At 35.8% G+C, this 27,298-nt stretch overlaps 1 protein-coding gene across 4 annotated transcripts in view; it reads right to left on the bottom strand.

Annotated features, from left to right (window-relative positions):
• LOC106057252 (protein Wnt-1-like) overlaps nt 1–27,298 on the bottom strand; it is an 81,707-nt gene that overhangs the window by 33,573 nt on the left and 20,836 nt on the right. For 2 of the 4 annotated variants that reach the window (XM_013214366.2, XM_013214369.2), the window contains exon 1: nt 22,219–22,542. The exons of 1 other annotated variant lie outside the window; for it this stretch is intronic. The gene's annotated coding sequence lies outside the window, so the exon portion shown is untranslated. Of the gene's footprint in view, nt 1–7,604; nt 7,975–22,218; nt 22,543–27,298 lie in introns of those variants that run through there. One more of the 4 variants, XM_013214367.2, reaches the window with a different exon arrangement.

The following is a 27,298-nucleotide window of genomic DNA, read 5'->3' as shown; positions in this document are numbered from 1 at the left end:
TTAATTAGACTTAAATGAATAACTCTTTGGTTAATTTTTGGATTGATTGACTATGAATATATATGCAAAATTTCAACTTGATCCGAGAATGGGAAGTGGGAGAAAAAAGTGTCAAAACGTAATAAGGGATTAAATATATATAAATACATACACATCTCTTATTAATTAGCATTTATTTCCCTTATTTCGATATCAAACAAAATGATTAACAAACAATTAATTAACTAACTGATTTTTTTTTATTGATTCAAGTCTTGTCAGGCTCAATGAATAATTGTGAAAAGTTTTAACTTCATCCGAGATTGGGAAATGGGAGAAAAACATGTTCAAACTTTTTACCAGACAGACAGACAGAGTGAGTTGATATAAGCTTTGTATTATATAAGTAACTGAAAAGTTGATGAGTATAAAGAGCAGAAAATATAGAAACTATGGTACGAGGTGGCTTTGAGGTAAGCGCTTGGCTTTCGAACTGATGTGTCTCAGATCAAGACTCGGATTTTCAATGTCCTAACTTGAATGACGTTCAGCCGAGTCTAATGGCGGTATAGATCGTTGTGTTGACAGCATGACACTCTCGTCAATCGTTGGCCCTAAAAAAACAAAAGACCTTCATAACGCCTTGCTCTTGGAAGACATCTATTGAACCGGATTGTCTTTACACATCAATTGGGTCAAGCGTGCTCCTATACGGAGTGTGGAACGAATATGCAAGATGAAAACACCATTCTTGTGTACAAAATCTTTAATTTATAGGAACGTTTTTATAAACTTTTGATACGCTGCAGGACGAAACGAAACCAGTAACTATGTTTTGATTCTTAAATTTAATCATAGCTAGTAAAAGAGTTAGTTGATATAAGCTAAAGTGTTATTTGTGTGTCTCTCTATTCTTATAGCTTAATAATTCCTAACATTTAATACTCCCTAATAGTGGATTCATCTAATCACAGCAAATAAATCTACTTACACCATAGAGATCTACAAACAGCGGTGGGGGGCGGAGCTAGCTGGGGGCATGTGACTATTGACCACTGGAGCGTTAATTGCATACTGGCGAAATAATTTAGATCAGAAGAATGTGTCTTTTAGACATGGTCTAGTCTCTAGAGGCTAGTTCGCTTGGTACTGTGTTGCTTCCAGGAGGTGTCCCCCGTTTCCGGGGTCGCTGGTTCGCTCGGTCCGTGCTGGCCTTTATTTTCTTCATATTTAATTTACTATTTTCTCTCATTAAAAATGTAGTCCCTGGTGCTGCCTTTAATATGACCAATATGTATGTACAACAGAGCATTGAGATCGACATACATCACATGTATCTACTTTATCTACCTAAAGCATATTGAACAACCCAAAGCATATGGATTCACCTAAAGCGTGTAGATCTACCTTAAAGCATATAGATCTACATACAGCACTTAGATCTACATAAAACATAGAGATCTACATACATCCTAGAGATATACATATTATTGGCACACTTTAACGATATGCTCATATGTATGTATCATTTGTTTCAGCACCTAGCTTCAACTCTATGTTTACATTTTTTTTTTGCCATAAGTTTGGGAAATTAAAAACTTATTGAAATAAACATGGTATGTCAATAACTATACGTATGTTTTCTCAGCGATATGGTAAAATTCGATCTATGCCACAGGATAATCTGATTAAACTGTATAGCTTTTTTCTTAATTGAGTTCATTATAATGGATAAAGCTAACATCGTCACGTTCCCATACAAAAAAATTAATTAAATTAATTAAATTAATTTCAATTAACTAAGTTCCCTTCATTAATTATAGATGTATCACACACTAAATTGCCCAAATCAAACTGTGGTCTCTCTTTCTCTCTCTCTCTCTCTCTCTCTTTCTCTCTCTCTCTCTCTCACTCTTTCTCTATTTTAAGCTTTATATCTGTATTTTTTTTTTACTCTGTCACTTCCTCTCTTATAAGAGCTACGGAAGAAGTGCAATCGTGGAAATGGAAGGAAATAGCGAGTAAATAAATATTTCATCAGCTCAGGAATGTGTATAGAATCTCCGTAAATGGAATGCTGGGACTCTGTTATTGGGGCACTCTGACAAAACTATCTAACTATCTGTCTCTCTCCTTATCCCTCTCTCTCTCTCTTTCTAAATATATATATATAGTAATATTAGAGTTAACATTTTCAAGGTGCGTCATCTCTTATTTTACTGCATATAGAAATCAGCATAGAACTTGAAGAGTTGGTTTCAAAAGAAGTTTTTTAAACATTTTTATTCTAAAAACATGATAAATATAAGAAACTTAAAAAAAAACAAGGTTACAAAGACAATTTGTGTGGAAACACAAACTCGAAATCAGCCCCCGAAGTGGTCCACCTAGGCAGGTAATAAGACGGGTTTCAATATTTTCAGAAAGAATATCATAATGAAATGACAGAGAATAATGGAGAAGGAATGTTGACCGATCATGTGTGGTGGCCCAACGGTCCAGCAGACCAAGGGATAGGTGAAAGTGAATGGTAAATCAGGTGTGAACCTGGCCTAACTGATGTCATATAATGATAATCAAATTGTTTTATAAAGGGTCAATCTCATATTCAAAGCCTCTATAACTGTCTATCTGGTGTGATTATTATTCGGTCGCTTCTGCAGTGTTCCATTATAATATGAAAATCTTTATCTTGAATAGATTACGTATTTGCAAATGCTAGCGCTATTCATTATAGAGTTTAATAAAATTAATGTATTTGTAAAGTTTTCTCAACGTTTTTAAGTCAAGATCTAAATACATATCATTGGGATATAATTAAGGTTATTAGTAAGCTATGGCTACCACTTCAGTATTTTTTTCTCTTGAAGGACGGGGATCTAGGACGGAGTAACAAAAAAAAATGTTCTAATTTTTCATATTCATTAGTTATTAAGAACAAATTAATCTCTCTACAAGAGGAGGAATTTTCTAGTCCTCTAGCTAAATTTAAATTAATTTCTTTATACTTTGAAAATTTATAACAGTGAAACTTGAGATTTCCTGATGTGGCCAACGAGCTAGAAAAACTTTTCCCAAACGGTATTCTCCAACTTTCACACTACTAGGAAAATCGTAAGAGCCGTTTTCATGAACCGTATCAGGTTGCATTTGTTTCCAGGATCCTCCCGCCGGACGACGGGGATGGGAGCGGGTTTGAACGACAGTCCAGCACGTAAACTGCACGACCAGGCCGTCATCCAATAATAACCACTCAACATTTTTCTTTCTATTTAAATCTTTCACTCTCTCATATTCTTCTTTTAAATTTCTTAATTTTGTTTCTTATTTAAGCTCCTCTACATCGTCACGATATTTTTCTATATCAATTTCTCTTCTTTTTTTTACATTTGTTCTCTTCCAAAAGAATCTAAACCGAACCATAAAAATCAAAATATAAACAACAAATTGAACATAAGTATAAAAAATATATTTTAAAATATAAAAATTCAGAATATCACCAAAAATATAGAGTAATAGTCTTTACTTATATAGGATCGCTCCCTGATCGTGCAGTATATCGATTAGTCGTTTAGATGGCCCCGGGTTCAAACTCTGATCGATGTCCGCTTTACTAAGGAATGCACTTTGAAGATATTAACACTTATTTTACTTTTAAATTTTAAAAATCATAACCTTAAATCTAGTAAACTGTATTGGAGATTTTAACTCTTTATCTCCGTAATTATTTTCCATGTTCTGACAGAAGCGTTTATTTTTCATATGTGTACATTCTACCCTGTTATGATTAAACTTCAATAACATTTTTGTTTGTAATCAGAAAACGTGACTTTTGGGATATAATTATAGGAAAATGCATGCTCTTGTTATATAACACAAATTAAACAAAAAATTAATTTAATTTAATGGGGTCAAATCAACGATAGTATCGTTAATTAGGAAAGAAAGAGTTAATGCTAAACTAAACAATGTTAAGGACGCTAAAATTGAACTGCTCTGTAACGAATTAGTTATAAGTCATCTGTTAGATTGGAGACTGTACTTAGGCTAAAGTTGGTTATGTCCATTAAGCTCCATTCAATAACGGTACAAGTCTAGATTTCAATTGTAAGGCAATACATGAGCATCTAACAAAGACGAGACATTGCTTAATTTCTGTGCTTCTTCTCTCCCCTTTCAAAATACACAAAATGTTAAGCACCCCCCCCTCTTTCACAAATTACCAATTACTTCCCCCTCCACCAAAAAGTACACAAATTACCCCCTCCATGGGCCCAATCGCAGGGCGCTTGTTTATCTGAAGAAACTTGTTTTACAAAACTGCTGTCCGTCTGTCTGTCCAGGCGCCACATAACCAGCCCCCGCCATGCGGCCCAGGGACTCTGTTGTTTGTGAAGCAGATTACCTACGCATTAAGTGCATGTCTCTGTAGCCAACCTCTAGTCCTTCGACCAAGTGTATGCCATGGACTTATCACCCACGGAAAACTACACACGCTGAAAAGTAGCCGCTAAAGGATTCTGCAAAGAAATGAAAGGAGGGAACCGGCCGCCTTCTCTCTTTCTTAACCTCCTCCCCCGCTTCTCTCCTTTCGCACACACACGCAGACAACCCTGACATTCACACACACACGCATAAAAGTGCACACATTCGCCAAGTCTAATACGCACATATATGCGCACTGTCCATTCAATCCCGCCAAGACGGAAACGAGGTAGAACGTGCAGGAATGAGGCCAAGATGGTTCCATTCATGAAGTCACACGTCTTTCAGGTCATGTGAAGTTGGGCACGTTCCTTGCCCATGATCTGTTGGTCACTTCTGTGACATGGAGCAATAGCGGGAATGTTAATAGAGTGGTCATTTCTTCAGTTACAGGATATTGCAAATACCATGTTCCGAAATCTAAATGTCATATTAATAATGGGAAGATAAGAAATGATAGAGACATTAACCGTGACCTTATAGGACTAGAGGTACACTATAACGAAACAACCAGAACCACTATCATCTCATCTCTGCCTGTGGTCCTGACTGAGGCATGGGCCAGGAGCCAGCTTCCCCCAGGCTTTGGCGAGATTTTCTGTTCTCAAAGAGAACCACTATACCATCTTATTCAATCCTATGTAACTGTGTCTAAACAAGGACCATTCTTAATTTATATACATATATATTTTAAATAGTTTTTGAAGTAAACAAATGTTAGCTTACGCACAAGAAAGCACAAAAAATACAAAATATTTTTAAGAAAGAAAATTACTTTAACACTAACGGAACTAGATCTAAAACTAAAACAAAATTCACTGTTTGATGCGTGGTGTACCACTTTTTACTAATGCTACTCGAAAGTTTTTTTAAGTATTGCTTTAAAAATGTAATTTATTTTTTCTATGAAATTAAAAGGGTGCATTTATACAAATCCAAAGAGTGACTTTGCACTGCTTTTAGCATGCTACAATGTATGTGAAATCATATTTTCAATAGCGCTATTACTTTTGGGGAATTAAATGAGAAAGATGGATCGACAGATAGACCGACAGACATACAACAGCAGATGACTGAAGCTTTTCCTATCTTTGTATGTTCGCGTAGGTTGTGTGCCATTGTCGATGGCCTATATTTAAAAAAATACTTTTTCTTTAAATGCACTGAAATGGTAAAAAGAGTGGTATAGAATGTATAGAATAAATTTGTTAAAGTCGTTTCGAATTACAACAAAGTGCTCCGCTTTATCTTTTGGATTACATATTAGATTTCAAAGCTTAAAATTTCCATGGGGTATCCACGTGTATATATAATTAGATCTTAAATTTCTGCAAAGTCATTTCTCTTTTGTGACTAATTCATGGCACACTTTTCATTCATTAATGACACATAAATATATTGTACTACAAACTGCAATATTAGTTTGCACTTGAATGTTGGATAACAATTTATTTCTCTCCTGGTGTCTTTCTGAATATTTTATTAATTATTCTTAATTTGTAAATATCTTTGATAGCGATAATACTTCAACTAATAATGAGGCGAGTATCTCTCACAGATCTACACAACAATTTTTCGTGGGTACGCAGCGCGACCGGGTCATTATGGAGCCCAGTGATACTCCAATCTTATGTATATAATTATCTGAAACGTAACACTAAGGATGCATAGTTCTATTTTATTTCTTAACTTTTTACTTTAAAAATATGAAAATTGTGGAAACAACATTCTGACAAAATTCAAAAACTGAAAAAAAAAAAAAAAAAAAAAAGTAAAACGATAATAGAAAGCAGGATTTCTTAAAAATTAGGTCGCAGAGCGCATTCACAGTGTATTTATCGATTTGTTCTAATACAATCTTGAAAAATTCTAAATTTAGTAGCAGTTCATGTATAGATACTATTTTTAAACATTTAAATTGTTAGAAGTCTGTGTGATGAAATCGAAAGCAAATATGTTTATACATTCAATAACAAACGCTCTATAAAAAAAATATATTTAAATGTAGGCTATGTCTTATTTTAGCTTTAGCAGTTATTTATACTTGTTGGTAAACAACAGATTTTATGCAAAGAGAACTATTTAATATAATGATTAAATCAATAGTACGACGAGTGTTTTCATCTTTGATTAATAGTGTAGTAATTTTTACCCCACCAATAATCCATGAATTTAAATTGCCAATATCCTACTGATATTTATTCCTAATTAGTTTTTATTAATTTTATAATATTTATTCTATTAAATTTACAATTTGTTTCTTTTCTCCTACCATCGGCTGTCATTAATAAGAGTAACAGTTAAAAAATAAAAACAAAATTTTCTATTTATCAATAAAAAGTTTGTTGTTGTTGTTGTTTTTTTAGATAGTTAGATTTGCAGAACAAAGGTAAAATAAAAAAAAAATAAAAAATGTAGAATTTTGTTTTAAAATTTTCAAAATCTTGGAGTTCTAGACTAATGTTGCGCCAGAATCCAGCTCTTATAGCTTTCACAGAAAAGAACCAACTTTGTTCATGTGAACAAGCAGAGAAATGCCCGGATCAAATCCAGCCGTGACACAATGCTCGCCGGTACCTAGAAACGCTTGCCCATGGTGAGTGATAAAGGCACAGAGTTTCACGTTCTTCATACTCGACGGTCAATTTCTTTTTTTTTTCGGTGATGCAGCTTGTGCTATACATGTTGACCGAAAATTGTTGGCAACTCTGACCTGGCAGGGTTTTGTTTTTCATTTAAATGTAGGTAATCTTGATCTAACATGGCATTTTCTTTAACAGTTGGCATCCCATACCTAACAGGGCCTTTTCTTTAAATTCTGGCATCCCTAACATAACGGGGCCTTTTTATTTAAATGTTGGCATCCCTTACCTAACAGGGCCTTTTCTTTAAATTCTGGCATCCCTGACATAACGGGCCTTTTTATTTAAATGTTGGCATCCCTGACCTAACAGGGCCTTTTCATTTAAATGCTGGCATCCCTGACCTAGCAGGGCCTTTTCATTTAAATGTTAGCTCCCCTGACCTAGCAGGGCTGTTCATTTCAATGCATTGCAATTTTTTTGTTATAAAGAACTAAACATATCTGTGGTAAACGAGACATACTTCTAAAAGTCATGTTTTCACTTCACAAAACTTACTGTTCCATCGACTTTCAAAGTCTAGAGCTGTTCCAGATGATGTGAGTGTCTATAACCATCCTATACTGTAATTGTATATCCTTAAGGATAAATTTATCCACAAAAGATAATTAAAAAAAAAATAATCACACACACACACAAAAAAGACACAAAATTATAAATTCCTTCTTCCTACACCATATTTAGCACAAACTCTGATGTCGGACAAGAGAGAATTACTCCAAAAACCAAAATACAGGAAATGAAGTGACAATTTGGTCCAGTGAAGACGAATCACGGAAAAGATCGAGCGGCAAGTACATGTATCACGAGTTCATATGTCGGAGTCCGATTTGAAGTATCATGAGGGTAGGAACTCGAGGCAATAGGAAGGGGCGGTAGCGGCGGATGTTTGTTGTTGCAGTTTGTGTTGTTGTTGTTGATGTTGTTATTGATGATGTGGCGTGGCCGACGATTTTCGCGACATATCGTTTGGAAACTTATGCCAAGAAAAAAAAAATACGTACGCCCACCTAGGAGGCGTCGTAAAACTCGGTTCGGAAAGAGCGAGGTGAGGTAGCTGGGGGGTGGGGGAGAGACGGTTTGATTATATTTCATTACATAAGGTCAATGAGTGCAGATCTCTCTCTCTCTCTCTCTCCCTCCCACTCTCTCCCTCTCTCTCTTTCTCTCTTCTAGATATGTAAACGATAAAAAAGATTATGAAAATAAGGTAAGGTAAAAAAAAGAGGCCAGGAAAATGGGGGAATGACCTAAAAGGGGGGGGGGAGTTTGGGTGGGAGGGGGGGCAGACGTGCAGGAGTGGTTACGTGATTTCAACCCCAGGATGCTTCTCATGTCACTGCGCGTGAAATACTCATGACATAGAGAACAGGGGGAGTGAGCCAGCAACACGTGGTTTCCGCTCCAACAGGATCTTCCCCTATGACCAGGGTCAATAAGTGACAGGAAATCATCTCTGACCTGTCTCAAGGGATACTCCTTTGACAAAAATAAAATTCTGTTGACGTCATCCAACGAATTTGTACGACGAAATTTAAACTTTCACAAATCTTAATTTGAAAACATTTTTTAAATTTAACTTAGCATCATTAATTCTATTGGTCTATTAAAATTGATGAAAGCAATGAAGACAAAAGTTTACTTTCAAAGTAGCATTAACTATATAAATTTATATCATGCCCTGACTGTAAAAACAAAACCCCGTGAGTTACGAAGAAATAGGAGTGAAGACGACTTGTCTGATTGCAATTTGTTGTTGAATGACGATTAGGTGTTTCTATTGGATATTTCATAACTCTAGTGCCGTGTTTCCCAAACCTTCTTTAACAATTATGATATTTAAAAACAATTTAGAACTAAATCTCTTTGGTCTTTTCAGATACCTTGAGGGCTTAACATAATTAAAACCAATAGATTATTTCAAATAATGATTTGTTATAATTCTGATATGTGTTAAACAAAGCACATGTACAAATTCAAAAAGGCAAAGAAATTTATTTATAATTATTTTAGCCAAAGCATGTTCTCTCTCTCTCCCTCTCTCTCTCTCTCTCTCTCTCTCTCTCTTGTTTATCTAGTGTTATGACATGATTAGGAATTAGTTATTTGTTTCGGGAATAAGGGGAAAGTTTTAATTAGCGACAAGTGACGTGACAGATCTTTAAAAAATAAGAACGCTCTAAGCGACGCTAAAAGGAAGACGCTTCGTGTAGAGTAGAAGACTTCAGTACAATAGAATAGATACAGATTTACGGACATAGCTGACAGCAGACGATTCCCTTCTTGATTATTAAATATCGTTATAGAACAACATCAGCGTCGACTACATATTTGATTGTTTCGGCCTTTCGCCGGTGTTACTGAATTAGTTGAGTTCAGCGTTACTTCCAGTCAGATCTACACTAGACAGATTGTCATGAATCAACACCGCGCGGAAGCCTTAACACTAGACAATATTCAGTCTTGATATACAATATTGAAAATTCTGAGTATATTTTTTAGCGGTCCCCGAAATGGGAAAAAGACGCAATTAGTTTTGTGTGAAATGTCTGTCTGTCAGTCCGTCCCGTTTAGATCTCGTAAAGTAGAAAAGATAGTGAAAATCCGACATCGTAATATTTTAGACCATTCAAAGTTCTGATTCAACGGCTACTTTTATCTTTTCAGAAAGCGAAAAATCTAATTTTTTAAATCACGTATGCAAGCAGTTTTTCATAAAAATGCATATAAGATGGACGTAATTTAAAACAACAATTAATAAGTAGTTTTTTTTCAAATTATCGCACGAACAGCGAGTTGCGCGATACACATTGAACACTTAATTAAAGGGAAACATTTTTTTTACGGAAATGTTTTTTTCTTGAGGATTACAAAACAATTAGGTCAATTAGATATTCATTATAAGACATCAGTTAGGCCAGGTTTGCATCAAACTTCACATTCACTTTCATCTATCTTTTGGTCTGCTGGACCGCTGGGGCACCACACAAGATCTGTCAACCTTCTTTCTCTATTCTTCTCTGTTATTTGTCTTTGATAGAATTTTATTCTGATGTTCTTTCTGAAAATATTGTAACCTGCCTTTTTACCTGCCTGGGTAGACCATTTCGGGGGCCGATTTTGAGTTTGTGTTTCCACACAAACTGTCTTTGTAACCTTGTTAATGAAAGCAAATGGAACAATTAAACTTTCCTATATTCTCACAGATTCTTTCATCTCTTGATTCCCGTAGCCTATTTGTCAATAGACTCAGTTGGACGTATTATCTCTGACCAAATGCTAACTATGATACCCTGTCAGAGGCAGTCATCGCCCGTGTTCTAATAAACATTTTTATGAAGCTCTTCCCTCTTTAAGCTACCTCTTCTACGCCTCAACCAACCACACAGCCGCGATACGCTCTTTTGAAGACCCCCTGCACGCTTTTGTCACTCATCTTGTTAAGATGGTTCTAAACAATGCCATCGCTTCGACACTTTGGGCAAAAAATAAATACCCCCTCCCCCTTATTTAAACATTGACGTCCCCTCCCCCCTCTTCCACTGATGGACCGAGAGAGAGAGAGAGTGGAAGATGCAGTCAAAGTATGACTGCTAAACCGTGCACAAAAAGAACAGAACGCCGAAAGACGTTCACAATCGGGACTGTGTACAAAGCGGACCCCCGTGTTGACGGTCCGGTCACCCATACAGACTTTCTCTTTCCCATTTTCTCTCCGAGCCAAGATGATAACTAGCCGAAAGAATTACCAAAGTGAACATAAAGTGTTTGACAAATCTGGCCAACTGGCATGACAATGAGATTACAGCGCTTTTTTTATTTTCTTTTTTGCTCCTTGCCAGAAAAGAAAGTGAAAGAACATAAAAAATAAATGAAATAAAATTTAGTACCAAATTTATTTCTATTTCTTTATGTTTAGGTTCTTGTCACTAAATTGGATTTAATTTTTGAAACTATTGAACACAATGATCAACACGAGGAGACTTTTTCAAAACGTTACACTTTCATGGGTGGTCTATTTCGATTCAGACATGTCAGCTTTAAAAAAAAAAAGGTTCTACTTGTATGTGAAAAGAACAGTAATAGAGTCCTGGCTAGTTTTGTGTTGCTGACTACAACCAGAGTTCAATACCTTTCTACCGGAAGAAATGGTTATAAGTTCAAGTTAATAGACTGAAGTCAACCGGATGAAATTTGGCCTCTTGATGTTTGGTTGGCTTCTAGTTTCGTTCAATGTCGCCAGGTTTTGATCAAGTTTCGTTGAATGTGATTGTGGTTCTAAAATCTTCGGTGCACATCGGTACTTTATAGACACTAGTATTTAGTTCGTTTCGGCACATTTTGGTCTTAAAACAGCGCGTTATATCGTTAAGAGAAATGGCAATAAATAACAATATATCTGGCGGGGTTGCATGAATCCAGCAGGACTCAGTTTGCCCACCCAAGGTACAGTGTGTGATACAGATATACGTTTTTGTTGGGTTTTTTTTTTTTTTGGTGATTTCTCATCAGCGACATGTAACATTTATTATTGGTAGCTGGCTGGACAACATAAAAAGAATGGACCAGCCTATCTCTTGATATCCTGCTAATAACAGCTGGAGGGATCTACTGCGTCCATTGTCAAGGTACCCCTACAACAAAACTTCAGTTTCGTTCAGTTTGTTTAAGGTTAAATCTTGGCATCAGATGTGTGGCTATTAAACACAACATCCTTTCTATTTTGCGTCTTTGGCGGTTTGAAAGCCCATTTAACTTTCATTTTGTTTCCGGAAAAGTCCTAAGCCATAGTGCTATCTTTATTAACTCATGCCATACATTATTTTCTCATAAATATGTTTTAGTGCAAAACGTTTATTTAGTTAAAATGAGTCTGATGCGTTAAGGAAACACATATAATTAATAAATACCACATGTTTTATTGATTAATATTATACGGACAATTATTCCTAACGTAAAGGGCCCTTAACCGAGGAATTTAACAATATATAGGCCACAATAATTTCCCAAGGTTTCTTTAACACAGTAACTATGATGAAGTCTAGTTTGCAAATTGAGCTTGTAAATCGTACTTGTAAGCTGTTTATGTTGTTATTATTATTATTATTATGTTAGAAACGAATGAATATTCATTGTCTGGCAACGCATTATTATTATTATTATTATTGTTGATTTTCATTCTCTGGCACTGCCAGGGTCAAGTTTAAAAAAGGAAAACAAATTCCATTAATATTATTGTTATGTTAAAAAATAATTAATATTTATTCTATGGTACTCCCAGGGTCGAGATTCGTTAAAGAGAAACATAATCCATTGTAGCTCCTTTAGCAGTATCCACTGAGGAATTTTGGAGTGTTGTGGCAGGTCTGCAGCAGTACCGCCCTTTGACAACGAGAATCTTCTTAGGGATGTTAAGGGGCCTAGAAGGTATATGTGAGGTCAGATGTTTTTATCCCCTAGGTTGATATAACAGTGGGGTCTACTGGTATTTTAGACAACTTCCATAACCGCTTAATCTCCAAGCTAAGGTTTCCATATTTTCTTTTGTTTTTCCATTTCAGTTTTCCTTATATTATGGGATAGTGGTACGGCCATGTCAATGATGGTAGGTTTTTTTGTTCTTTTTCGTCAATAAACTAAGATCAGGGCGATTAAAATTCATCGTTTTATCACTCGAAATAGGCCTCAATATTATTATTATTATTACTATTATTACTATTATGTGAAAAACGAACTAATATTCATTCTCTGGTACTTATTATTATTATTATTATTATTATAACTAAAGATGAGCTATAGTTAATTATCTGACACAGTAAGCAAATAATTTTTTTAAAAATTTAATGATCTTCTCAATTGAATTGTGATTGTGAATTGTGATATGCAAATCATTTTTGTGTTAGTTATGCCAAAATGTAACCAAAATAAAGACGATAATATGACAGTCAAGTATCATGAAATCAAAGCCTCGTTTTCACACTTACCCACCGTAGCGCTCACCATTTGTTTTATCGACCTGAACACATCAAGAACTCGGCAGAGACTATAATCCTCTATAGCCACATCAAGTTCATAAACTCAGTTATATATATTGCACATTCACAAACATGGCTGATCTTTATAGTGAAAGAAACAGAGAAGGATTAGGTTAGGGGTGCCACAGTGATCACTACAAAGGTATTTTATCTACTCGGTTAAGGACTCTTTTTTTTTTTTCTTCTTTGCGTAAATCATGGCGACTTTTGAATGAAGACACGAGAAAAAAAGATCAAGCGTGTTTTGATTTATGAAAGAGTTGCCTTACCTTGGATGTGATTGAGACCGCAATGAATTGTCCAGATCGCCGCGAATCACTCAGAGGTTACTGTACAGTTCATTCATGGCGGGTCGACTTTACGGGACACACACACAAAAAAAAACAACCCACAAAATATTCCCTTCACTTTTTCTTTTCAAATCAAACGCTTCGACTTCCAGCGATGTGATCGTAGGTTTGTGTGTATGTGTGCGTGTGTTTTTAAAAGGAAAACTATCATGTTAATATGTATGTGTATGGTTGTAAGAGAGAAAGAGCGAGAGAGAGAGAGAGAGAAATATATAGAAAGAGTACGTAAACAGAACAGCTAGAGAGAGAGAGAGAGAGAGAGAATGTTTAAAGTTAAAGCAGGTGAAAGTCCTGTCTTTGGCATAGACAAACTATGCAGCCATCTTGGGCCTCCGATTGGTGGGGGCCTCGAACAGGACTCTCAACCATTTAAAACTAAACTTGTGTCCAATGTTATTGTTGAAGTCCACCAGCCTGACTGAAGTTTGAACTAAATTGCGTAACTTATATCTTTTCCCTCTTAATTTTTTATTTGGGGCCACCAAATTCACTTCGCTTAGGGCTTCCAATTATATAAGACCGGCCCTGTGGAAAGGATATGGAGAAAGAAACAGTATTTTATATTACATTTCAATATTAAAATCTTTTGAAAACTCATACAAATCTCCAGAAATACGAAAATTGTCATTTTGGGGTGTCATTCAATATGGAAAACGCCAATCCTAAGCGCGAAAAAAAAGGCATTATTACGTAATTGTGGAATCTGATGAAAGAAGCTTTTCGCGCCTCAAACTAATGAAGAATTACTTGAGGTCAACAATTCACGTAGATAGATTGAAACATTTGGTAATTCTTGCTATTGAGCGTGATCTATGTAGGAAACAGAATTTTTATGATATAAATGTACTGTATGACTTCTCTACACGCAAGGCTTGTAAAGTAATTCTGTGCGTAGTAAAGAATGAATAAAATGCAAAGACGAATTTATTTTCTAATACAAACTCTTGATTTTCACTTATTAGCCGTATCCCTACCCAAACTGGGCCCCTCACAATCTGTTTCGCATAGAGCCCCGCAATGGTTTAGTCCAGCCCTGCTATTTAGTGACGGGTGAATATATAGTGGCCATGATCCAAAGGACCTCTAAATAGCAGGGATATGGAGGGAGGTTTACACGGATTGTTAACTCGAGGAGGGTCATGCGGACGTTCTCGGAAGTGAATAGCGGGAAGTATTTGAGACATCGCCACAATTTCAGCCTCGCTACCATAAACGCCGGAAGTATTCATGTAGGCAGGGTATTGTCGAGCAGAGTGTATGAATGAGCTTCCGTGAGTAAGAACAACGGACAGGGCGTCGCCATAGTTATCCCAATGTTTGCAAACAAAGCTTACAGCCATCTTGCGAATTTCGCGAGCAACTGTTGCGTCGATGCCATTTTTCCAGAAATAAACAATTACCATACGCAGGAATTTCGACTACATTGAAAGAACTTTTTACTCCATGACATATATGTGAAGCGGAGGCTATGGTTAGGAAACGAAGGGCGATTCGACGGGGCAAAATCAAAACAAAGCTACAGGAAAAAAAAAACATGCAACTATTTTAATGACATCAGATATTGACGCGTGTAAAAAATACACACATAAATGTAGTCAATTAGAGAATGTAAAGAGAAAGATGACTTGTTCTTCCCCCCACCCTCTTTTTTTTTTCTGAGCCGCGCTCTCTGTCACCGAAAGTTACGTGGGGTAACTCTAGTCCGACTTGCAGAAATAAAAGAGTAATCTGAATACATGTGTCAGAGTGCCTTTTAGGTGTACAGCTCATTTTACTTATGACTGTCTAAGTGTCTTCGCTGTGCCACAACTTTATTATGTTCATACAGAATCTGTATAATTTTGTGTTTTGTGTAAGGTAGAAAAACAGCATAAAGAGCTATTAAGAATGGTAGATTCTTATCAAATCAAAGGCAGAAAGAAATGGAGAAAGGCGGTCGGCAGACCAAGGGATAGGTGAGGATGAAGAATATCCACGTGACTAGATCTTGACCTATAACCTGCTAAAATGTTTCGTTCAGTTGATATTGGCTAACATGAGCAGGTTCAGATGTAAAATGTTATACATGTTGCGAATTTTTCATTCAGAATGGAGGAACCTCTTATAGAACCCAATGGGATTGCAAGGTTTCTAAATTTAGTGATTTTACTGAAGCTTGCACTCTGGCTATACGTGAATATTCATTTGTTAATTCATTAATTAAAATTATGACAAATGAAACATATGTGCTGGCCTATTTTGAAACAAAGTATTTGATTGGAAGTTTTGAAACAATATTTTAGCTTTGTTAGTTCATACACTCTTACATAATTGTATTATTCATCGGTTACTATTAAACAAACAAAAAGAATTACTTGTCAAAGTGTTAAACAAAGACACACACATGTCTAAAATAACCGAAAAATAAAGCCAATGTTATTGAGTAAAAATTAACAAATAAATAGATACATCTAATTGAGTCAATTATTGCTATCATGTTTATCTTCCAATGTCGTGATTTTTTTTCTCCTCAGGATAGAACTCTTGGCTTGTAGTAAAAAAAAACTCACACATATGAACCGATTTTATAACGGAAATAAAATAATAATAAATTCCGTAAAACAATGTTTTTAATTTCAATCCACCAAACGCCAATGAAAATCTTTATTCAAGTATTTACTAATTTTATGTCACGTAAGGACTCGCGAAAGTTTTGTACCGCTCATTTACTAATGTCCCCACTCCACACACCCGTGTCAATACCGTTGTAATGTAATTTGAAATGTGTTAACGACTTTTGAGTTATTGAAAGACTAACTCTATGTACCTACTTTGCTAATACTATACACACTTAAAGACAGATAGAACACCTTGTTAGGTGGTCGACTCTTATGTTAGCTTCCTTAAGGCGTAAAGCCGATTTTCGTTTAGTGCCTGTCCATCTGTCAGTCCTTTAGCTCTTAAAAACTACAAAAGATCTTGTGAATATCTGATATCAAATTTAAGTTCAAGTGGTACGACTATTTTTTTTCTTCTTCTGATAGCGAAAAACTTTGTTATAAACTTTAAATATGTAAACAGTTTTTATTCATAAATTAAACTTTAATTTTTTAAAAATATAAAATACAGAGAAAGACAAACTATGGCAGAGATGTAATTATTTGTAAATGTATATAACATAGATGCATAAAGTGTTGACAACAGGGGAGTTAGTAACAAAAAAAAAATATAAATTTTTTTTTTTTTAAATGTCAATTTATTTTATCTCGCTTACCATTAGAATCTGTAGCGTAATTCCAAAATTAGCAGAAATTACAACAAAGTCTAGTAATATTATACACCTTTAAAAAAAATTGCTTTTTTATAGAGCAACTTTTACTCTTATAATATACTCAAGCGCTATGGTCCAATTTCCCTTGTTGACCAGTTGGGGGAGAGTGGGGACCTTACGGCTCCCAGCGAATATCACTCTACCTGAGTCAGGATTCGAACTAGAGCCTCCTAGATAGGTAGCCAAGGGGACCTTGCCACTCCACCACACATGGTGCAAACTATAAGGACGCACAGTAGGATGCCGCCAAACCTACCAACTTAAGTAACCGCCCACTTCGTGTTCCAGTATGGTTATGCAATGACCAACACGAGCAACTAAAAAACTATAGAGCACTTAGCAATTGACCATGCACACATCACCATCTTGCTGACAATTTATATTTTGTTAAACTTTACTTAGTACTGTCTTGACACCATCTTGCCGACAATTCGTATTTTGGTTAATAATAATAATATTAATCTTTATTATCCATAAGGAAATTTGTCTTAAAATGTGTGCATTACACCAAACAAAAGATTATAACTATAGAAAACCAAAATATACATTCACCCCAGACTCACTCATAATTTACATGTGAAAAGTTTATATCAGATAGTTTCTATTTAATGATTTGATTGTCAGGGGAACAAAAGAGTTTTTGTGTCTGTTTGTCTTTGCTAAAATCAGAAAATCCTGACCCAAAGGGTGATTTTTTATATCTAGAATCTTTTTAGCCTTTTTATGAATGTTTGTCTCAAACAGCTGCCAAATGGGGTTTGTTTTTGGCCAATGACTTTACCAGCAGCATTTAGGATTCTATGAAGTTTATTTTATTTTTAATGTTCACATCGCTATACCAGGCAGTGATATTAAAATTTAAAATATATTGCTACTGTCGGACACCATCTTGCCGACAATTTCTAATTTCACAAGGATGGAGAGTTCCTCAATTGAGAAATGAATCATATTACATTCTGGCCTAAACCTTCCCGGAGAACAGTCGGCAGGGTTCAAACTCGGGACCATCAGTAGACAGTTTCAAGCGCAGGCCGCTCGACCTTTGCGGAAACACTCCACTAACCAATCCATAGCGTTACAAGTTTTAGCTATCAGGTCGTAACATATTGACCTAAATGCAGTCATATACACGTGTAGTGTCTGTGTTCATAGCCTAAGGGGAAAACCGCTCCATTAAAAGCGATCATTTCATACGACAAGGTCTAGTACACGGACAAGAGCATTATTGTTTTCTCCCTGTGTTGATCCCCTATACATAGAACTGTAAGTGATTTTAAAAAAATACTTCTATTTTCCAGATTTGTTTTCGAAAAATCTCAAAAATGCTTAAAACATAGATAATTCGAGCTTATAATGGTTTATTATGAAAAGTTTAAGAGTGGCCAACTCTTGAAAGCCGCATTACAGGTAGCAATACTTGAGAAGAGCCGCATGATCAGGTTAGTGGTTAGAAGAATAAAGATCTAGCTGCTCAAGGAGCCCGATTGCCCAGTTGACAGAGGTACTAGCATGAAAGAACGTAGAGCCAACAAAGGGCTGAGAGAAGAAGCAGGCTTATCTGCAGTTAGACCCAACTTACCCATGCCGTGTGTGTGGCCGGCTTTTTAAAGCGTGGTTAGGACTTTAGAGCCATTTTCGAGTTCTTAGGAAATGAGAAATGTGCTCATCTTCGACCACGAAAGACGAGCTATGTGTAGCGGCTTGGTCGAGTTGTATTCGTTTTTGTGTCCTGACTGATATCACGATGGCCCCGATTTTGAATTCTATCCCGATGCCATTCCCAACAGGACGTTTGGACAGTATGGACAGTATAGAGGGACTTCTTATGGTCCGACAGCTACGCTGGGTAGGGCACGTATCCCGTATGGGAGACGAACGTATGCCAAAGGCAGTCTTTTTTGGTGAGCTAAATGGTGGTCGACGTAATAAAGGCGCTCCACGGAAACGCTTCAAAGACCAGCTTAGGCGTCAACTTGACATAGAAGAGAAGAAAGCACCTTGTTGCATGCGGCATCGGAACGAGACAGCTGGTCACTCACGAAGGCCGCGGGATACACATTTGAGACCAAAAGAAAATACGCTGCCGAGGACAGACGCAGACGGCGAAAAGAAAATCTAAATAGACCACCTGCGGACAATGGTTATGCTTGCCCTGGTTGTGACAAAATATGTAGGTCACAGCTGGGGCTGCGCAGCCACGGGAACTACTGCATTCCTCACTAATCGTCGGACTTGAAGACAAGTCACTAATTGATTTGATCCATATATTCACTTTAATTTGGATGGCTGCCTGGTTGTGCGGTTTGCACGCTGGACTGTCGTTCGGACTTATCGATGGTCCCGGGTTCAAGCCCTGCCCGCTCCCATCCCCCGCCGTCCTGCGGGAGGTTTGGACTAGGAAGTAATTATCTTCAACTCTGAAGGAACATCCGAAATAAGTAAAACATTTTACATTTTACAATTCAGTGTATATCACCACTTCAGTCAAGTACACATTCTTTCCACTTGTTTGAGATACCAAACAAAATAATTAATTATCAATAATTAATTAACTAATTCTTTTTTTATTAATTGATTTTTGTGTTGTCAGATAAAGAAATAATTGTGCAAAATTTCAGCTTGATCCGAGATTTGGTGTGGGAGAAATAAAGTGTACAATCTTTTGACCACACAGACAGACAGACAGACAAACAGACATAGTGAGTTGAAATAAACTTTGTAATCATAACTAGGGTGTTTTAGTCATGCAAAACAAAATAAATCACAGTAATCTGCTCTTTGTTTACACATTGACAAATAAGATCCCCTTTAGGCAATTTAACATACAGTTGAAGAGAAAAAGGAAACAAAGTGATATAAAGAAAGGTGGTGGCGGAATAATGGATTCTGAAAATAATACGTTAGAAAATGAAAAGAATGTAAAGATTTCGAAATATATTGACAAAATCAACAACGTCAATGACGCCAAATTTAAAATATCTTCTTGCCAGGCGACGTCCTAAGGTAAATAGAAGCCCTAGGCTTAATGAAATTAGGTGATCCTCCCCCCCAACCAAAAAAAAAAAAACCAACAGAATAATTAAAAAAACGGAAAAATAAAATTACGTAAGGAATTAAAACCTTTCTCAATCTATAACTAAATTAACAAATAAAATAATTCATATAGCGCAATTCCCGTATCGTTCCGTGTAAGAAACATAGAACTAGGCTAGTAGACGAGTCACTGAGTTCTGCTATGTTTGAGTTTCGCAATTTGTTAATCTAAATTTTTTGTTAGTCCTGTGTGAGGTCCCCACCTATAGGAGGCCCTAGGTGGCTGCCTAGTTTGCCTATGCCTAAAGCCGGCCTTGATATTGCCAACTAAATAATTTAAAAAAATAACGTTTTGCTAGAAGAGACACACTATGGAAACAAAGATTCTTCAAGGCTGAAAAGTGCACACAATTTATCATAATGTTTATTAAAGGCACGGTGGCTGAGTGGTAAAGCGCTTGGCTCCCAAACTGGGGGCCCCAGGTTCGAATCCTGGTGAAGACAGAGATGTTTAAATTCGGGATCTTTGGACTCACCTGAGTCCACCCAGCTCTAATGGGTATCTGACATTGGCTAAGGGAAAAGTAAAGGCAGTTGGTCGTTGTGCTGGACACATGACACCCTCGTTAACCGTGGGTCACAGAAAAAGTTGACCCTTACATATCTATTCCATAGATCGCACGATCTGCAAGGAAAACTTCACTATTTTTTTTTCTCTTTCACTTTCATATTCTATACACTGGAAAAAAAAACAAAGAAAAAAAGCAAGCAAAATAAAAAATAATAATAATAAACTAACTAAGTTCATCTAAAGGGGAAGAACTTGGTCCTTAAAACCATTTCTACCAATAATCTACAAGTTATTTCCCTTATTCTATATCAAACAAAATAATAAATTGTCAATAATTAATTGACTAATTGTGTTTTTTTTTTTTGTTTATTCATTCATATTTTGTTAGGTACAATAAATAATTGTTTAAAGTATCAACTTGATCGGAGATAGCGTGAAAGAGAAAGAGCGTTAAATATTACTTAGGGGACTAAACCTAACAAATTTGGATATATCTGTGAATACTGAAATATTAATTTCCCTTGTTGTTATTAAACAAATAAAAAATTACCTATAATTAATTGATTTTCTAATTGGGGACTTTTTAAATTATTTATTCATGTCTTATCTATGTCAATGAATAAGTGTGTGAAATTTCAACTTGATTCGAGAATGGGTGTGTGAGAAATCACTTGTACACATACTTTTTACCAGACAGACAGAGAGACAGAGTGACTGTATATAAGCTTTGTAAAAAAAAAGGGCTTGCCATTTGTGAATTGCGCAATGTACAATCTTAAGGAATTCTTCTAGACTGAAGTGGCCAATAATACCAACCTCCAGGAGTTTAACTGGATTCTAGCTTTCACGAGAAAACTCTTGACTTCTGCGCTGGAAAAACATATTACCACAAAAGGAAAATGTCAACTAGTTTGTAAAATATGTCAGGTTTAATACACATTTACTTAGGGAAAAACAAGAGCTCTCTATAAGTACACTCTTGGTGAAAATTATTTTTTACATTGATCAATAAATTAAAATATAAACTAATATTTAGAGAGAGAGAGAGAGAGAGAGAGAGAGAGAGAGAGAGAGAGAGGAGGGTAAGACATTATTAGAAATGTTCATTGTCTATCAGTTATGTTCTTGTCTGATGTTGTGAATCTATACAATACAATTATCTATAATTACGAAGATCTAAAAGTTTTCTCAAGGTGATTAGAAATAATGTATTACTATTGCAGGGCGTGACATGTACACATTAATCTAATTCAATATTTTAATTTACGATAACGAGACTCAAATAGGACGAACTACAAATGCACACTTCTGCATTTTTTTTAAAAAGATAATCACCTATTGGCTTTGCCAAAATAATCAAACTCCTTCTATTTGAATGATGTTTATTTTGCACATTTCGATAATACAAAGGTCTATGAAGCTATTGTATCACACCATGTGAAACAAGTACAAGCAAGATCAAAATGAAGGAAATGACCCAACAGTTCAATATCAAACTGTACAGCACATTAAGGCTAATCAATGTTCAAGTGCTGTATAAATGACATTGATTACTTATTACTGTTAATTGATTACTGGCAATCAAATCATTTAATGAGAACAATCTGATATAAACTTTGTTACATGTACATTACTAGTGAGTCTGGTGTGAATGTACACTTTGGTTTCTTATAGTTATGTTTTTTTGTTTGGTGTAATGCACAAACTGTAAGACAAATTTCCACACGGACAGTGAAGATTATTATTACTATTATTATTATTATTATTATTATTACATTATCACAAAGTAGGCTCCTATACTATATTATCTTACCTTGTAGTTACAAACGACTGAATCGTATGATCACCATATATTACAGCAATTATTCCTTGAACAAGTCGACTTAACTAATCGCCCCCCAAAGAGGAGGATGTTGTAAGATGCCTAGCCAGTAGCTCCTGAGTAACGCTGTACTTCTGCTAGATCTAGATCTAGAACAAAATATTGCTCCGATCGAATAAACAACAACAACAAAAAAAAAGAAAACAAAAAAACAAACGATGTTGCCAGTCAATGAAAAGAAAACAAACACTTGAAACAAGAAACAGTTCGAGCATTTTGTTTTCCAAGCATGTTACTGTGATGTATCATATCGCCCTGGCTGGGTGGGAGGAAAGTGACGAGTTGGGAAAGGGGGTGGGGGAAAATGAGGTGTGGTTGAGATTTTTCTAATCACAGCGGTAGACATTAGCGTGGAGGTAAATGGAAAAAAAAGGGGGGGGGCGTCCATCCAGTCAAATGGAAACATATTTTCCCCATGACTTGATGCAAGGGTTGATCAGGACTCCATTAAGACAAAGTTCGACGAAATACAACGACCCCCATATAGCTTATTTCAGGCCGTCGCGCCCCCAAGTAACGATCTTTCGCGATAATTGTTCCTCCTACATATCTCCCCAAGGCTTTTTTTTTTTTTAAAGTAAACTTGTCGCCCGACTTCTCCTCCTCCCAACATTCAAAAACATTTGGAGAACAAAATCTGACGCCGTGATTTTACTTCTTCACAATTGATCCATTTTGTTTCTGTCTTTCTGTCGTGTGATTAAACGATGACTAAATGCGCTTATAACTTATTTTTTTATTAAAATTTGTTTATTGATATTTTCATAAGGAGAAAAAGGGGGAAAAATGCTTGGAATGGAAATGTACTAATGGACTTCGCTTGGTCTGAAAGTTTTGACGATAAAAATCTTTGTTCCATTACAATAACAATCACTTAAGCGTTTGTCACGAGGAAAGAATTTTTATTGGACCCAAATATTATTATTCTTAATGTTATTATAACACTGTATTAAAAGTGATTAAAGCTCTTCAAAGTTTTTCCTTTTTAGGTTTTATTTATGTTTTTTTTTCAGCTCTTCATATAGAAGTATGAATCAGTAATGTTTGGGTTAAAATCAATGAGAGATCTGTGTTTTGTTTGAGCGTCATGTCAAGTGTATGCCTAAAAGGAGAAGACCCGGTGGTCTGATGTCATGTTCCAGGTGGCTAGCAAAACAAATATTAAATTTATTTCGGTTTTTTTATTTGCTAGTGCACAATTGTGGGATGTGTGGCTCATGTTCGAATCCCGATGTAGAACGAGAATGGGATTCGAATCCGATCGGTTCTTACACATGAAATCCTACTGTAGACTTATTGCACCCCCAAAGCTGTCAGTACCTAAGCAATCACCTTAACAATTTATAGATTTCAAATTATTAATTAACTTACATCTAAATCTAGATCTGTGCTCTATTTTGCCCTAATTTAGATTGTCCAATAGGCGTATTTGATGGATATCTGAAGACTGCGCGTTATAACATTCAATGTTTTCATTCTGAACACGTCCTGCTAAGGGAAAGTTCGTATCGAAAATCTCTTCTAAAAACAACATTGGAATGAGTATTTTCTTCAATACGTTAGTGATTATATGTAAAATTTATTTAATAATGAGTCAATAATATTTTTTCCATCGTGACCTTAGACGCCTTTTTTTTTTGGTACCAATTCGCGAATCTATGAACGAAACAAGAATTATCTATGAACAAGTCCTTGGACTTTTCTAGAAACTTACCTCCCTGAAGTTATTCATATTTAGTGGTGTATTATTAATGAAAAAAAGCAACAGCTTTGCATTGTTAATTTTAAAAAATTAAACGTTTGGTTCTAGAAAAAAAAAGTAGCCGTTGCATAGAGTTTTGTAGGATCTTAAATATCACGAAATTGGATTTCAATTTTTTTTCTTGTTTCTGAGATCTAATAAACATGGACAGACAAACAGACCATACAAAACTAATCTTTTTTCCTCCTTTCGGGGGCCGCTGAGCGGCTGAGAATAAACTATATCATGTTCAAAAAGTTGTACTTCCAACTAATTTGTCCGCCACATTTATTTCAATAACCAGTGTGACCAGAACAGAAATGCCAGACTGTATAAAGTATATTTCTAGAGTTCGAATCCCAGTGATGACGGCGTCCTTTCTACCCTTATGGTTAGACGACATGGCGACATACGTTGGAAAAGTAAGTAAAGAAGTAATTAAGTAAAAAAGTAAATAAAGAAGTAATTAAGTAAAAAAGTAAATAAAGAAGTAATTAAGTAAAAAAGTAAGTAAAGAAGTAATTAAGTAAAGAAGTAAGTAAAGACGGCATAGACACTCTGTCACGTAACGTACAGCGGCTAAGTTTAGATTATTTGCAGTGCAAGGTTATGGCTGTATGTAGCTGACCAGTAATGAAAAGTCTATTTAAACGATAACTGGTTTTTCATAAGCTCTAAAAATATTTGAGATGTTACTTAAAGGGGGCAAGAGGTAGGAATTAAAGTCTTGGATATTAAGTCTGGAGGAGAGAGAGAGACGACCAGAGTAACAAGAATTGAAATTCAATTGTCGTGCACATTCATGTAGTGAATTGTAGTGTGTACATTATTCAAGGGATTCCTAGTTCCAGAATGAAAGCTTTGTATTTATTTCAAACAAGATTTCAGTTTTGAATTTTTACTTTGAAATCGTCTCTCCGGCATCACGCTATTGTAAAAGAATGCAGAATCTTTGAAATAGTCTCTCCGGCATCACGCTATTGTAAAAGAATCTTTGAAATCGTCTCTCCGGCATCACGCTATTGTAAAAGAATCTTTGAAATAGTCTCTCCGGCATCACGCTATTGTAAAAGAATCTTTGAAATCGTCTCTCCGGCATCACGCTATTGTAAAAGAATCTTTGAAATAGTCTCTCCGGCATCACGCTATTGTAAAAGAATCTTTGAAATCGTCTCTCCGGCATCACGCTATTGTAAAAGAATCTTTGAAATAGTCTCTCCGGCATCACGCTATTGTAAAAGAATCTTTGAAATCGTCTCTCCGGCATCACGCTATTGTAAAAGAATCTTTGAAATCGTCTCTCCGGCATCACGCTATTGTAAAAGAATCTTTGAAATCGTCTCTCCGGCATCACGCTATTGTAAAAGAATCTTTGAAATCGTCTCTCCGGCATCACGCTATTGTAAAAGAATGCAGAATCTTTAAAATCGTCTCTCCGGCATCACGCTATTGTAAAAGAATGCAGAATCTTTGAAATCGTCTCTCCGGCATCACGCTATTGTAAAAGAATCTTTGAAATCGTCTCTCCGGCATCACGCTATTGTAAAAGAATCTTTGAAATCGTCTCTCCGGCATCACGCTATTGTAAAAGAATCTTTGAAATCGTCTCTCCGGCATCACGCTATTGTAAAAGAATGCAGAATCTTTGAAATCGTCTCTCCGGCATCACGCTATTGTAAAAGAATGCAGAATCTTTGAAATCGTCTCTCCGGCATCACGCTATTGTAAAAGAATCTTTGAAATCGTCTCTCCGGCATCACGCTATTGTAAAAGAATCTTTGAAATCGTCTCTCCGGCATCACGCTATTGTAAAAGAATCTTTGAAATCGTCTCTCCGGCATCACGCTATTGTAAAAGAATCTTTGAAATCGTCTCTCCGGCATCACGCTATTGTAAAAGAATCTTTGAAATCGTCTCTCCGGCATCACGCTATTGTAAAAGAATCTTTGAAATCGTCTCTCCGGCATCACGCTATTGTAAAAGAATCTTTGAAATCGTCTCTCCGGCATCACGCTATTGTAAAAGAATCTTTGAAATCGTCTCTCCGGCATCACGCTATTGTAAAAGAATCTTTGAAATAGTCTCTCCGGCATCACGCTATTGTAAAAGAATCTTTGAAATCGTCTCTCCGGCATCACGCTATTGTAAAAGAATCTTTGAAATCGTCTCTCCGGCATCACGCTATTGTAAAAGAATCTTTGAAATCGTCTCTCCGGCATCACGCTATTGTAAAAGAATCTTTGAAATCGTCTCTCCGGCATCACGCTATTGTAAAAGAATCTTTGAAATCGTCTCTCCGGCATCACGCTATTGTAAAAGAATCTTTGAAATCGTCTCTCCGGCATCACGCTATTGTAAAAGAATCTTTGAAATCGTCTCTCCGGCATCACGCTATTGTAAAAGAATCTTTGAAATGTCGTTTGAATAAAATGTGCATTTGAAACACATTGTCTGATCAACACAATGTCATCGTAACATCATGACATCGGTGTCATCTGGCACTCTAACCTATATCGTCTCACACTTCATTAATCGTCAGCCAAGATTTACATCGTCTGCACCCATCGATCGCAGGCTTTGATCTATTTGATTTCTTGTACTTAACTCCTAATACTTCGTATTACGTTTTTTTTATTAAGCCACTCGGGATGACATCATCATACGCCTACACAGGTACAAACTGTTTATCTTTGCAATGTATCGAAGCAAGTATTACCCATAAAAAGATTTTTATATTTAAGAGGCTAGCTTACAAGTTCTGCGTAACTCTGTTTTGTATTTGACAGAAACATTTGAAGTGGTTTTGTTTTTGAAATGTCAAACAATTATAGAATATATAAATTCAGTGCTTTTTTTATTTAAAAAAAAATAGGTGCCGGTACTAAGTGATGGACTGTGTAACTTTTAACTACTAATAAATCAATAATAAACGTTAAAATATAAGAAAAGGAATACTTTTTCCCCACATTCAAAAAGGTGCCGGTACGCCGTACCGGTGCGTACCGTCACAAAAGAAAAGCACTGTATAATTTCTATTTTTTTAATAAGCTAGTTTAATTAGTTATTACACTTAGACATTAGACTTACATCTACTAATTATTCAGATTTAACTACAACAGTAAGATCATTAGTAGTAAATTCTCTAAATTTAGAGACACTTCAGGACAGAAGACTAAATCGTAAAGTAGCAATAATACATAAGCCATTACTTACAATACTAAAACACAACATAATAACGTAACAATAATAATAATGATAATAATAATAATC

The sequence above is a fragment of the Biomphalaria glabrata genome, chromosome 16 (genome assembly GCF_947242115.1).
Source record: "Biomphalaria glabrata chromosome 16, xgBioGlab47.1, whole genome shotgun sequence".
NCBI lineage: Eukaryota > Metazoa > Mollusca > Gastropoda > Planorbidae > Biomphalaria > Biomphalaria glabrata.
Note: the sequence above shows the minus strand (reverse complement) of the source record. Positions and strands in the feature narration are given on the sequence as shown.